Here is a 16,654-nt window from a genome sequence, read left to right as displayed (position 1 = left end):
TTCTATTTGGTGACCCTTTGCCATTTCTTCATCTGGTTAAGACATCATTTGATAGTCGGAAGGTCATTTATACAAAGTAATAACCTAAAATAAATGATATTAATTGTGAATTGTTGTCCAGGGCAGGGTCATATTTATTTATAGTTTATACAGGTAGTTCCCTAAATGTCATGTTCGGTATTTTTTTAAAACGAAAAGGGAGTAACATTCATATTTATATGAGTTCAGAGTATATGTTAACACAGTGACAAAAGATTTTTATGTATAGCTAGACATTAGGATCGGTGACAATCAATTAATAAAAAACTACTAGTAGTTAAACCATACTGGTTCAGTAAACATTATATGTAAATGTGGTTGTGAATGGCGCATTAAGCTAGGTGAGGTGGCATGGTTACTCTCAAAATGGCAAAAGTCGATATAGTCAGACTAGCGCCATATAAAACCACAAAGTTGTTGTCCATGTTCTGGACCCAGTAGGGAAAGGCAGATTTTCAACGCAAAATATAAATAAGATTACTTTGAAAGGGCAACAGATCACAGAAGCAAGTATCTGAACCCATGAACCAGTATTTTTGGTGCAGAGTTCTGTTGTCTAAATCGCACAGCTAAGAGGCAAGTTGCAATGGCTTAAAGCCAGACTATCGCCATATAAAAACACAAAGTTGTTGTCCATGTTCTGGACCCAGTAGGGAAAGACAGATGTTCAAAGCAAAGTATAAATGACATTACTTCGAAAGGTTAACAGATCACATAAGCAAGTATCTGAACCCGTGGACCAGTGTTTTTGGTGTAGAATTCTGTTGTCTAAATCGCACAGCTGAGAGGCAAGTTGCAATGGCTTAAAGCTAGGTGGTTCGTATTAGTGCTGAATAGTGTTGTCTAATGTTATTTAGACTTGCAAAGTGATAGTTTTAGATTTTAATATTTAAATATTCAAGGATCGAGGCAACCTCATTCACATAAAATATGTCCAACTCAGTCCTCTGGTTGTGTTAATTTACAGTCTAAAAGCATCAATGACTATCATTAGACACCAGATCTTAGACCGAGAGAGTTTCCCCTCTTAAGCAAGTAACACCCTGTATGCTAAAAGGTATGATTCATTGTAACCATTTCTGCTTTATAGTAATGATATCATATTCAATTTGAATCATAGCCATGATATATAACAAACATGAATAACTACTTATATATCTAAACAGATCTGTTTCTGTTTTCACTGTTTCTCTCCCTTTCCTCTTATGTTTTAAATATCAGAGCGTGCTAAATCTGTTAAAAAGAGATCATGTGCAACCTAGTTCTGAAGGTCAACATACTGTTCATAACTGTATAATTCCAGGGATTTTTTTGTTATATGAATGCCATCATTTAAAACTTTAATGTTCTGTGTATATTAGAGAATAGATAGATGTATTGAAGGTCTTTGCTACGCTATACTGCAGCCCTAATCAAGCGTAAGTTAAGAGAGCTGAGGGCTCCAGCTGACCACTCCGTTTTATTATAAAAAATAGTTAACAAATCTTAATAATATTAACTGCGCTAAGGTGGTGGTATCCCAAAAATCATTATCCTTTTTTTTTCTCTGTTAAATCATGTTTACGATTGATATTATTACTTTACCGATTTTTTATTAACTGGTGCCACGGGCCATATGCTGTTCTTAATGAAATATGTACAGACTGGTCGGGGATACTACAATTGTAGTCTTTCTCTGATCGTATCTGAAACTAAGCTGTTCTGGAAACAGACATGAACTTTGGATTGCTGTACTGTCCCAAGATGGCGGTGAGAACAACAATTCTCATACCGTTTTTCCGATGAATATTTCAATCTATACTGTTTAAACAATCACCCCATATCACTTGACTATACAATTAGTATGTTGTCCTTTTCTTCAGAGACAATTAGGCATAGCTGAATACGACTACGTTATAAATTAATATCCCGCGATACGTGTTGTCCAAATATTTAAATATTTCGGCTACAACCATACCGACAAGTTGATACGAATACGAAGCCAACTTTTTATTCAATAAACATGGTGAGTTCAAATATAAGCATAAACTACACGCAATAACGACACTCTAAGATGGCGCCCACGTTGGTATATGAGCTTTTAACATACATGAATCAATTAGCAAAGCGCGCCAGTTTATGATAATTGGTGATTGAATAATTGTACTTAATTCTCAATTAAACCAAGCCTGGGCGTAGTTCGCGTAGCCGCACTCCGCAGAGCTACGCGAAGATGCACTTGCACTCCGCGAACTACGCATAACTCCGCGAGCATGCGTAGTAGATTGCTTGACCCGTTCGCTAGCCATTTTTCGTCTTCGGGAGCACCGTGGAACTCTGGAACCTGCTCGACACCACATCTCCAGACGTCGCCTTCCTCACGGAAACATGGATGAACGCCTCCTCAGCGCCCGACATCGCCGTCGCCATCCCGGACGGATACAAGATCACCCGGAGAGACCGCGTCAACGAGACAGGAGGAGGCATCGCCATCGTCCACAAGAACACCATCCGCATCACGACCAACTCAGACGACACCCTCACAGCCACTTAACATCTTCACTTCCAGATACACACCGACCCCAAGACCACACTCAGAGGCACCCTCATCTACAGACCCCCAGGACCTCGCACACAATTCAGCGAAGACATCGCAGACTTCATCAGCCCGCACGCCCTCACCTCCGCTGACTACATCCTCCTAGGGGACCTCAACTTCCACCTGGAGAACAACATCGACAACACCACCACCACCCTGCTGGACAACCTCGCCAACCTTGGACTCATGCAACTGGTGAACACCCCCACCCACTACGCCGGACACACGCTTGACCCAGTCTTCTCCTCCAGCAAGTACATCTCCTTCAGCCACTCCACCGGACTCCAGTGGACAGACCACAGCTGCGTCCACTTCAGCTTCAGAAAGACCACGACTCACCACCACCCGCAACAGGTTCCCCGCAGGAACTGGAACAAGATCACCACCGACCAGCTCACCACTTCACTGAGCCAGAACCCTCCCACCAGCTCAACGGACCCCAACCAAGCAGCCAACAACCTCACACAGTGGATCACCAATTGCGCTCGCCCAACCAGCCTCGACCACTCGCAGTCCGGCTTCCGCGCCAACCACAGCACCGAGACCGCCCTCATCGCAGCCACTGACGACATCCGAGCCCTGCTCAACAACTGGGAAACAGCGGCCCTCATCCTCCTGGACCTCTCCGCAGCATTCAATACGGTCTGCCACCGCACCCTAGTGCAGCGCCTCAGCAACATCGGAATCCAAGAAAAGGCACTGGAGTGGATCATCTCATTCCTCACCGGAAGAACCCAGAGAGTCCGCCTCCCCCCGTACAGATCCAAGGCCACCGAAGTCATATGCGGCGTACCACAAGGATCATCACTCAGCCCCACCCTCTTCAACGTCTACATGAGCCCCCTCGCAGCCATCGTACGCCAACACAACCTCGACATCATCTCCTACGCCGACGACACCCAGCTGATCCTCTCCCTCACCAACGACCCAGGAACTGCCAGAACCAACTTACACGAAGGGATGAAAGACGTAGTCGAGTGGATGAGGAACAGCCGCCTGAAACTGAACTCAGACAAGACGGAAGTCCTCCTCCTTGGATCATCACCCTCGCCTGGGACGACTCATGGTGGCCCCCTGCCCTGGGCAGCGCACCCAAACCAACGGACCACGCACGCAACCTGGGCTTCATCCTGGACTCCTCCCTCTCGATGACCAGACAAGTCAACGCCGTCTCATCATCATGCTTCAACATCCTACGCATGCTCCGAAAGATCTTTCGATGGCTCGCCACCGAAACCAGGAAGACGGTCACACAGGCACTCGTCACCAGTCGACTGGACTACGGAAACACCCTCTATACCGGAACCACAGCCAAACTCCAGAAAATACTCTAACACATCCAGAACGCCTCCGCACGACACATCTTGGACATCCCCCGACACAGCCACATCTCCGGACACCTGAGAGACCTTCACTGGCTCCCCGTCAGCAAGAGAATCTGATTCAAACTCCTCACCCACGCACACAAGGCCCTCCACGACCTGGGCCCCAGGTACCTCAACAACCGCCTGACCTTCTACACTCCCACCCGCCAGCTACGATCGCACATCCACGCCCTCGCCGCCGTGCCACGCATCCGAAGATCCACCATGGGAGGAAGATCCTTCTCCTACCTGGCAGCAAAGACTTGGAACTCCCTCCCCATCCACCTCCGCCTGATCCAAGACCACCTCTGCTTCAGGAAGCAACTCAAGACATGGCTGTTCGAGCAGTAGCGGACCCCCCTCCACCAAGCGCCTTGAGACCCTCTGGGCGAGTAGCGCGCTATACAAATATCCTGATTGATTGATTGATTGATTGCCTGCATGCTCGGGATGTGTAGCGCACGAAGTTACCCATGAGGTTTGTCCCGCCCGCTCGCGTCCCCTTATTTCCGGTCACTACTAACGTGTTCGCGAGTTATTCTGTGCCAGATTGCAGTTTCTGCGTGTTTGGCAACTCGATCTTACCGACAAGCATCCTCGCGCACGCGAAAATGCTATTGAGCGCGCGAGAACTACGCTACGCAGCAGTTTGCGGAGTATTCGACAACTTCGTGTTCTCCGCGGAGTGCGGAGTTGCCGAAACTCCGCCAACTCCGCGAACGGAGCGTAGTTCTTCACCCAGGGTTAAATTAAACATAGTATATAAGTAGCAGGGTTTGCCTCCTCAGTATCGTGGTGATCCCTGTTTGGAGTAGAGACGATCGAGGACCCTCCGTACGGACCTGAACTATTATATCCGGGTGAGTTGAACTTTGAAAAACGGCCTGACTCGTGTTACTTGCTTAAGAGGGGAAACTCTCTCGGTCTAAGATCTGGTGTCTAATGATAGTCATTGATGCTTTTAGACTGTAAATTAACACGACCAGAGGACTGAGTTGGACATATTTTATGTGAATGAGGTTGCCTCGATCCTTGAATATTTAAATATTAAAATCTAAAACTATCACTTTGCAAGTCTAAATAACATTGGACAACACTATTCAGCACTAATACGAACCACCTAGCTTTAAGCCATTGCAACTTGCCTCTCAGCTGTGCGATTTAGACAACAGAATTCTACACCAAAAACACTGGTCCATGGGTTCAGATACTTGCTTCTGTGATCTGTTAACCTTTCGAAGTAATGTCATTTATACTTTGCGTTGAACATCTGTCTTTCCCTACTGGGTCCAGAACATGGACAACAACTGTGTGGTTTTATATGGCGCTAGTCTGGCTTTAAGCCATTGCAACTTGCCTCTTAGCTGTGCGATTTAGACAACAGAACTCTGCACCAAAAATACTGGTTCATGGGTTCAGATACTTGCTTCTGTGATCTGTTGCCCTTTCAAAGTAATGTCATTTATATTTCGCGTTGAACATCTGCCTTTCCCTACTGGGTCCAGAACATGGACAACAACTTTGTGGTTTTATATGGCGCTAGTCTGACTATATCGACCTTTGCCATTTTGAGAGTAATCATGCCACCTCACCTAGATTAATGCGCCATTCACAACCACATTTACATATAATGTTTACTGAACCAGTATGGTTTAACTACTAGTAGTTTTTTATTAATTGATTGTCATTGATCCTAATGTCTAGCTATACATATAAATCTTTTGTCACTGTGTTAACATATACTCTGAACTCATATAAATATGAATGTTACTCCCTTTTCTTTTTAAAAAAAATACCGAACATGACATTTAGGGAACTACCTATATAAACTAGAAATAAATATGACCCTGCCCTAGACAACAATTCACAATTAATATCATTTATTTTAGGTTATTACTTTGTATAAATGACCCTCCGACTATCAAATGATGTCTTAACCAGATGAAGAAACGGCAAAGGGTCACCAAATAGAATACCTACCTTTTTTGAAATACCTGTAAGTATAATAAATGACCAACTCCAATGCTAGACAACTCTGTAGTATAACCGTGCTGACAAACTTATATATATATATATATATATATATATATATATATATATATATATATATATATATATATATATATATATATATATATTTCAGTATCACCACTGATAATTCAAAAGAAACTGTCAACAAAGAATTGATAAAGAATTTGTCAACAAGATTTGACCATATTTACTGTTCAAGGTATGTCCTTTGATTGTTCATGCTGACATAATTTGTCATGTAACACTAGAATAGTGGTTCCTCCCTTGTTTCCCTTTTGCTTGCCCATCTAGTGAATGAATGTATTGAATAAAGAATGACACTATGTACTATGAAAAGGCGTGCTTTATAATATGAAGAAAAGTCGATGTATGTGTTTTTATCCTGTATAACATTGTTATGTATAAAACTTGTAAATAGTCCCTTTTTTTATATGTACTTTTGTAGCCCTGAAGAAGTCCCTGGTTGGGACGAAACGCGTTGGCGGTTCCAAAAGTGATGCTGTCAAAAGTTTTTAAAGATTGAAAAATAAAGAACATTTGAAACTGAAAACATCGGCTTTCTCGTGAAATCAAACCTTCTCTGACTTATTGACTGTAATAGATTGTGCTTAAAGTGTGCTGGGCTACATTGTTTTGCTAAATTGTTTAAGGTTAGGTTCGTTGAATCAGCCTTTAAATTGAGGGAGTATAGGGAATTGTGCTCCCAGCCCTTTGTTTTGCACCTTTTGTTTTCACCATAACTAACAGGGACCTTTTAGACTAGTGCTGGCATCATATGCTTTGATTCCCTTTCTCTTGTTTGTGCATTTTCTTGAGCAGCCAAGCACAGCTAATACCTTTAGACACTGAAACTATTTTCCTTATATTAGTAGGACTTACACTATGAACTTCGAAGATAATAGGGAGGAATTACTAGATGACCTGTTCAGTAAAAATGAGGCAAGTAATGCCCAGGCACCAATGCCCAAAACAAAGAAAGATGGCCTAAAAGATAAATTTATAAGATTGGAAAAACAAAAAAAACAAGAACTCACTAAATGATGGGATGGCGCAATCTTTAAGAAATATCTGGAGAATAGGCGCATCCCCAGAGGTCTTCGAATTTTGATATTCCCAAACTTTGAGGATCTCGAGCCAGAGTTACTGGGAGAATGGGAAGACGGCTTATATACCGCTTCCTACAAATTGATGGATATACTCATTCGAAACTCTGAGTGTAAAGTTAAGAAAATTAGAGAAGAAATCCGAATCTTAGAGAAAGAAATACTTGATATGAACTTATCAGATGCCACACAAAAAAATTATGTGATTCTTAAAAAAGAGTTGGGTACATATCAACTCTATCTAAAGGGCAAAAAACAATTAAAAATAGATAGGGACCAGAGAGATTATGAGCTTGGTCGTGTTTTCACCTTTGCACGCAAATATGATGACATAACAACTAAAAGTGCGGAAGCTCAACCTGCACAGAGGAAAGCTGCTAGCATGTCATCCAGTAACACTTCGATTTCCTCTGTGTCCTCTATAGACAGTAACCCAGGAGAAGGAACAAGTACAGCCAGTCCCAGCTTAAATCAAGAGTCTGATTTTTTAAGGGAAGTTCAAAGGTATCGCCTTGGGAACAAAAGAAAAAATACAGGAGAAGAACTAGACGGGGTGGCAAAAAACACCAGGTCCGTAACAAAGGCCAAGTTAGGAAACAAGCAATAGAGTCTGACCCTGAGATTGTGCACCACAATGTGGACAGCAATGTTGAAGCCATAGAGCCCAACACAGTAAATGTTGTTAATTTGTCATCAAAGGAATTCGACAGTGAACAGTTGAAAATTTTGAGCAAAGGCTTAAATTACTGTTTAACTGGTAATCAATCTTTTGAAAATGTACATGTTGATCTTTTTCGTTTTGTACGAAAACTGAAATTAAAACAATTTTTTTCGGACCATCCAAATGTTTGTGTTCCTAATGTGAATATTCCATGTGCGTCTGAATTTAAAATATCTGAAATTGCAACCTCACATATCATTGCGACTCTAGAAGACGGTAATTCATGTTACTTATTTGAACATGCCAGGAAACTTGACATCACTGAAGATACTAGCATCAACAGTGGTCTCATAAAATCCTCAAAATTCATGCCACCTATTCAGAATAAGTCAGCAATAGATAATTTCTCTATGTTGGTCACACAGGAACTCTATAAATTAGAGGATAAACATAACACCAATTTCAGATGTTTCCACCAACAGAATGTAACAAAAAAAGAAAGAGCCTTTCTTCAGTCTCTACGTAATGACACCGATCTTGTCATCCGTGAGGCTGACAAAGGTGGCAATATTGTGATTATGAATTTCACAGATTATATGATGGAAATTGACAGACAATTGAAGAATGAAGAATGCTATACTAAGTTGCAATCAAATCCCACCAAGTTATTAGAGAGACACATCAATGGCAGACTAACAGAATGGCATGAATCTTGCCTTCTATCAGACTTAGAATACAAATATCTTCTTGCTGACAATTCAAGACATCCTTGTATCTACCTGCTGCCTAAAATTCATAAAGGGGGTGTATTTCCCCCGGGCGGCCAATAATATCAGGAAACGGTGGCCCCACTGAACATCTTGCAGAATACGTAGATACCTTTTTACAACCCATTGTCTATAATCTTCCATCCCATTTGAAGGATAGTAGAGACCTACTATGCAAATTGGAAGATTTTATCTGGGAAGATGACTTATTTACGTTCGTCACAATGGACGTTGAAAGTCTTTATAAGTGTATTGGTTTGGATGATGGTCTAAGAGCACTAAAACACTTTCTTTTCAAACGCAATGCATGTCATCTTGAACACACGCATATGCTTTTGAGTATGGCAGAAATGATTCTAACCCAGAATGCTTTTTTGCATGGTGAGGACTGGTACATACAGAGACAGGGCACGGCCATGGGCTCCAGATTTGCCCCATCTTATGCAAACCCCTTTATGGGGATGTATGAGGTGGAGCATGCCTGGGGCCCAGGAGCCAAGGATTGGATTGAGAATATTCTGTTCTATACAAGATACATCGATGATATCTTTCTAATATGGAAGGGCAACCTAGATGAACTGAATGCCTATTTCCATTATCTAAACAACAATAAAAGAAATGTCAAATTGACGATGAACAGCTCAAGTCGAGAGATTGTGTATCTAGACTTGAAACTGTACATCAACAATCAAAAGATTCATAGTGATCTTTTCAAAAAGCCAACAGCATGCAACAGTGTGTTGCATGCCTCTAGTTGTCATCCCAAGTCTACACTCACTGCAATACCGTACGGTGAAATGGTTAGAACTCGCCGTAATTGTAGTGAGGAACACAATTTTGAGGCTAACATTGTTAAACTTAGAAATGATTTCAAGGACAGAGGGTATGATGAAGGATGCTTAAATATGGCAGAAAATAAAATCAGGAAACGTAAAAGACAAGATACTCTAGAACATCAAAACAAAAAATCCTCTAAGGACAATAACAATCAAGAACAGAGTGCGTTCATCACTGAGTATGGGACCTATAGTAATCATATCTATAACATCCTAAGAAAGAATTGGCACCTACTTAGATCTGAAACGCTCTCATCTGATCTAGTATCCACTAAATCCAAGGTTGTGTATCGAAAGGGATGTACCATAAAAAATCTATTATGTCCTAGCTATGTCATTAAACCTAAATCTAAGCCAGTGGCCTGGTTTCCTGAAAAACCAAGTGTTTTTTTTTACCTGTGGGACATGTTCGGTCTGTCAATTTGGCCAGAATAAAAAGAAAACATTTAAATATAATGGTCCAAAGGAATACCACATAAAAACTTTCATCAACTGCAATACTACCCACACCGTATATGTCATTCAGTGTGCATGTAATAAAATGTATGTGGGCAGCAGCACCAGATGTCTTAAAGTACAGATACAGGAACATCTAAGGAATATTAGGCATAGTGACATGTCCAACCCAATAGTACAACATATATTGGAGACCCATCCCGAAAATCAGAACATCACCTTTCATGCGATTGACCATTTAAAGTACAATACGAGGGCTGGCGATAGAACTGTACATCTGAGAAAGATGGAATCCCTTTGGATTTGCAAACTCAGAAGCGTGATCTCTGGCCTCAATATCAATAATGAATTTCATCATTTCCTGTAAAGAGATCAAATATCTTCTTAAAGATCATTAGGAACAAACTGTGAATATTTATATTTATGTTTGCACCCTGTATGCTAAAAGGTATGATTCATTGTAACCATTTCTGCTTTATAGTAATGATATCATATTCAATTTGAATCATAGCCATGATATATAACAAACATGGATAACTACTTATATATCTAAACAGATCTGTTTCTGTTTTCACTGTTTCTCACCCTTTCCTCTTATGTTTTAAATATCAGAGCGTGCTAAATCTGTTAAAAAGAGATCATGTGCAACCTAGTTCTGAAGGTCAACATACTGTTAATAACTGTATAATTCCAGGGATTTTTTTGTTATATGAATGCCATCATTTAAAACTTTAATGTTCTGTGTATATTAGAGAATAGATAGATGTATTAAAGGTCTTTGCTACGCTATACTGCAGCCCTAATCGAGCGTAATTTAAGAGAGCTGAGGGCTCCAGCTGACCACTCCGTTTTATTATAACAAATAGTAAACAAATCTTAATAATATTTACTGCGCCAAGGTGGTGGTATCCAAAAAATCATTATCCTTTTTTTTCTCTGTTAAATCATGTTTACGATTGATATTAATACTTTACCGATTTTATATTAACTGGAGCCACGGGCCATATGCTGTTCTTAATGAAATATGTACAGACTGGTCAGGGATACTACAATTGTAGTCTTTCTCTGATCGTATCTGAAACTAAGCTGTTCTGGAAACATACATGAACTTTGGATTGCTGTACTGTCCCAAGATGGCGGTGAGAACAACAATTCTCATACCGTTTTTCCGATGAATTTTTCGATCTATACTGTTTAAACAATCACCCCATATCACTTGACTATACAATTAGTATGTTGTCCTTTTCTTCAGAGACAATTAGGCATAGCGGAATACGGCTATGTTATAAATTAATATCCTGCGATACGTGTTGTCCAAATATTTAAATATTTCGGCTACAACCATACCGGCAAGTTGATACGAATATGAAGCCAACTTTTTATTCAATAAACATGGTGAGTTCAAATATAAGCATAAACTACACGCAATAACGCCACTCTCAGTTGGCGCCCACGTTGGTATATGAGCTTTTAACATACATGAATCAATTAGCAAAGCGCGCCAGTTTATGATAATTGGTGATTGAATAATTGTACTTAATTCTCAATTAAACATAGTATATAAGTAGCAGGGTTTGCCTCCTCAGTATCGTGGTGATCCCTGTTTGGAGTAGAGACAATCGAGGACCCTCCGTACGGACCCAAACTATTATATCCGGGTGAGTTGAACTTTGAAAAAACGGCCTGACTCGTGTTACTTGCTTAAGAGGGGAAACTATCTCGGTCTAAGATCTGGTGTCTAATGATAGTCATTGATGCTTTTAGACTGTAAATTAACACGACCAGAGGACTGAGTTGGACATATTTTATGTGAATGAGGTTGCCTCGATCCTTGAATATTTAAATATTAAAATCTAAAACTATCACTTTGCAAGTCTAAATACCATCGGACAACACTATTCAGCACTAATTCGAACCACCTAGCTTTAAGCCATTGCAACTTGCCTCTCAGCTGTGCGATTTAGACAACAGAATTCTACACCAAAAACACTGGTCCATGGGTTCAGATACTTGCTTCTGTGATCTGTTAACCTTTCGAAGTAATGTCATTTATACTTTGCGTTGAACATCTGTCTTTCCCTACTGGGTCCAGAACATGGACAACAACTTTGTGGTTTTATATGGTGCTAGTCTGGCTTTAAGCCATTGCAACTTGCCTCTTAGCTGTGCGATTTATACAACAGAACTCTGCACCAAAAATACTGGTTCATGGGTTCAGATACTTGCTTCTGTGATCTGTTGCCCTTTCAAAGTAATCTTATTTATATTTTGCGTTGAAAATCTGCCTTTCCCTACTGGGTCCAGAACATGGACAACAACTTTGTGGTTTTATATGGCGCTAGTCTGACTATATCGACTTTTGCCATTTTGAGAGTAACCATGCCACCTCACCTAGCTTAATGCGCCATTCACAACCACATTTACATATAATGTTTACTGAACCAGTATGGTTTAACTACTAGTAGTTTTTTATTAATTGATTGTCATCGATCCTAATGTCTAGCTATACATATAATCTTTTGTCACTGTGTTAACATATACTCTGAACTCATATAAATATGAATGTTACTCCCTTTTCTTTTTAAAAAAATACCGAACATGACATTTTGGGAACTACCTATATAACCTATAAATAAATATGACCCTGCCCTAGACAACAATTCACAATTAATATCATTTATTTTAGGTTATTACTTTGTATAAATGACCTTCCGACTATCAAATTATGTCTTAACCAGATGAAGAAATGGCAAAGGGTCACCAAATAGAATACCTACCTTTTTTGAAATACCTGTAAGTATAATAAATGACCAACTCCAATGCTAGACACCTCTGTAGTATAACCGTGCTGACAAACTTATATATATATATTTTTTTTTTCAGTATCACCACTAATAATTCAAAAGAAACTGTCAACAAAGAATTGATAAAGAATTTGTCAACAAGATTTGACCATATTTACTGTTCAAGGTATGTCCTTTGATTTTTCATGCTGACATAATTTGTCATGTAACACTAGAATAGTGGTTCCTCCCTTGTTTCCCTTTTGCTTGCCCATCTAGTGAATGAATGTATTGATTAAAGAATGACACTATGTGCTATGAAAAGACGTGCTTTATAATATGAAGAAAAGTCGATGTATGTGTTTTTATCCTGTATAACATTGTTATGTATAAAACTTGTAAATAGTCCCTTTTTTTATATGTACTTTTGTAGCCTTGAAGAAGTCCCTGGTTGGGACGAAACGTGTTGGCGGTTCCAAAAGTGATGCTGTCAAAAGTTTTTAAAGATTGAAAAATAAAGAACATTTGAAACTGAAAACATCGGCTTTCTCGTGAAATCAAACCTTTTCTGGCTTATTGACTGTAATAGATTGTGCTTAAACTGTGCTGGGCTACATTGTTTTGCTAAATAATCAATTTCAAAATTATAATCCATTACAGAAAGAATCCACCTTGAAATCCTCGGAGTTACACTCCCTTTTAATCCTTTCCCACCTTTAAATAAGTGCACAAGGGGTTTATGATCAGTTCGAAGTTTAAAAGGAATACCCCCAAACAAAATACTTGAAGTGTTTAATTCCCCGACAGCATGCTAAAGCCTCTTTTTCTATCACAGAGTACGAAGTTTCAGCATTTTGTAATCTCCTAGATGCAAATCCAATTACCCTCTCCTCACCATCTTTTACCTGTGACAAGACTGCCCCGATACCCACAGCACTAGCATCAGTTGTGACATACGTTTTTGCCTTAACATCAAAATATCCTAAACAAGGAGCAGACAAAATCCCTTCCTTCACTTCTCTGAATGCTGTTTCACAAACCTCACTCCAAACAAACTCTACCCCCGTTTTTATTAGTAGTCGCAAAGGTTCAACAATGTTCGTAAATCCTTTTACAAATTTTGAACAGTATTCTGCTAATCCTTCTAAGTTGTTCTTTGTTTGTTGGGGTAGGAGCATCTTTGATAGCCAAAACAATGTTTTTTTTGTTTGATTCCGTGCTTAGAGATCTCATGACCCAAATAACACACTACATCCCTTTTTAACTGACACTTTTCCCTCTTGATTGTCAAACCATTTTCTCGCATCCGACATAGAACATCTTCTATTACTATATCATGATGATCATAATCCCTGCCTACAATGAGTACATTGTCTTGAAAACAGAGTACATCTTTCAAACCTTGTAACACTTTTTGCATGACTCTTTGAAAAACTGCTGAGGCCGATGCCAGGCCAAATGGCATTCAACAATAGCGGAATGCACCTAACGGGGTTACAAACGATGTTAAGTGTCTAGATTTCTCATCAAGATCTATCTGATGATACGCTGCTGACATATCCATGACACTAAATACACTTCCCCCACCCATTGTAGTGAGCATTTCTGATATATTGGGCAGGGGTTGACGATCTACCCATATGTTCTTATTTATCTTCGTTCCACCATCCTTTGGCGCGACTACAATGGGCGCCAACCATTCAGAAGCATCATTTGGCTCAATAATACCCATTTGTAATAACTTATCAAGTTCTTCTTGCAAGGGACCCCTCATTAAATGAGGCACTGACCTAACGTTATGAACAATGGGGGTAGCAATACTTTTAAGAATGATCTTATGGGAAAAGTTCTTGAGTTTTTTTAACTCCTCAGTAAAAACATCAGCATACTTACTCATTATTAAGGACTCATAATCATCAATTTTATTTACAATTACAGATTGAACTGGTTCACTAGCATTTGGATTCAACAAAATCCCTAAATCTTTTTGATGTCGCCATCCTAATAAATTTGACCCTTGCTTAGTCAAATAAACACGCCCATAAAAATTTTTAGATTCAAATTCAATCACCATCCATTTCAACCCCAATATATCTATAGTTTTACCACCATAACCTACATCTTTAATATCTGGAGCATCCCAATCCTTTTCTCTACTTAACTCTCCCCAAGATTTAAGGTACATTTCTTTAGATAAAAGAGTATAGAAACTTCCAGAATTAATCAACATTCTTACTCCCTTAGAATCTAAACCGATGATATAGTGTGGTTTTTCTAACTTGTTTGTACTCGCCATTTTGATAGAAGAATCAGTGGTGTTAGAATCAGCTATAACTGTGAAAACATCAGTTTGAGTAGTAACAACATCTATGGAAGGAATACATTCATGGACATTTTCTCAAGAATCATCAATTTCATGTACGACAGGCATCTTGGTTTTACAAACTTTAGCAAAATGTCCTTTTCTACCACAAGTTCTACAAATTGCATTATGCACTTACTACTAGAAGCAATATGGCCTGGTGCACCACAACGATAACAAGTAACAGGTCACGACCCAAAAGACACAGGTCCTTTAAATTGAGAAGATTCATTACTTTTATCAATGACCTTATTAAAGGGTGACTTAGTAAAAGGTTTAGTTGCTTTAGTCTCGCTAATGCCAGCATGTATTTCTGAATCCTTAGATGACACAACTTTTGATCCAGAATCCTTGTTTACCACAGAATTAGTATATTTATCCATTTCTTTAATCCAAATATCAATATGCTCCAGACCTTTCGCAATTTGAATTGCTTCTTCTAGCGTAGAATCTTTAATTATTAACTTTTCATGCACCCTTTTATTATTTGTACATATGACAATTTGGTCACGTATTAAAGAATCTGCCAATTGTTCAAATTCACAGGTCAAAGATAATCCTCTCAAAGCTGCTACATGGCAGGCTCCCCAGGAGTAGGAAGAAAAGAGGGAGGAGCAGACAAACTTTGGTCTCCCATGTTAAACTAAAACTATTAGCAGACTTTAAATTACTTTAATTCAACACTGTACCTGTAAGAAAAATTGGTTAATAAAGAAAGAAATTAAAATAACAAGCTAAAACAAATACAGATTGACTTCACTTGAAGATTGAATCCATCGAAATCTGTTAAAATTCTTGAAGATTTGATGCACCGAAGTAATCAGCATTCAAAGTACCAGAAATCGTTTCAAATTGTGAGAATTTGTGTCAAGGAACAGTACATATCGTTTTAAATCAAGATGTACACGCATTTCCAATGTTAATGAATGAACGTTTCCCAATAGTGAAAATGGCCGCTACATAACGCAGTTTATGTTAATTTCCAGAGGAAATAGTTCTTTAAAGATGACGCGGCAATGACGATGACTGCAAGGAATCCAAACGCAAGGAAAATGGAAACTGCGTCCTTCAAAATATCGGAACGTTCGAAGGATGCAGGCGCCGAAGGAAAACACAGCGCGTCTTTCAAAGTAAGCCACGTTAACCAATGTCAATGTGAAATATAAACAAAGACGGTTTGAAGCAGGCTTATTCGTTTAAAGTCCGCTACAGCACTTAAAACAATCCATCAACATTGGGGCTATTTTAGACAAGCTTCACTTTCTAAATTCCAGACGAAAATATTGCATCAATTCAATTGTTTGTTTCTTTAGTCTTTAGGAAAAGTCTTTAGGAAGAGCGTTTCAAACTTTGAAGAAACGTCGCATAGAAAAGCGATAATCCAATTGTACCACAAATTAAATCAGAGCTTGCATCACGAGTTGTACCACGAATTAAATCACATTTGAGGGGCTCAAATGTTCCAATTAAATGTTCCAGTTAAATTCTGTTCCAGTTAAATTCAGTATTATCCTTGCAAAGTCTATAACATTTCCTTTTTAATTTCAAAAGGTAAAATTACAACGTGGATGAGGCTTTTCCTATCTATTAAGCAATGATAATCCAAGGGTGGAGAATCCAACATCTGTCCCTTGCGCAGAAATATCCACAATTATCCCATCCTCGTCGCCATTG

The sequence above is a fragment of the Lissotriton vulgaris genome, unplaced genomic scaffold, assembly GCF_964263255.1.
Source record: "Lissotriton vulgaris unplaced genomic scaffold, aLisVul1.2 SCAFFOLD_1174, whole genome shotgun sequence".
NCBI lineage: Eukaryota > Metazoa > Chordata > Amphibia > Caudata > Salamandridae > Lissotriton > Lissotriton vulgaris.
Note: the sequence above shows the minus strand (reverse complement) of the source record.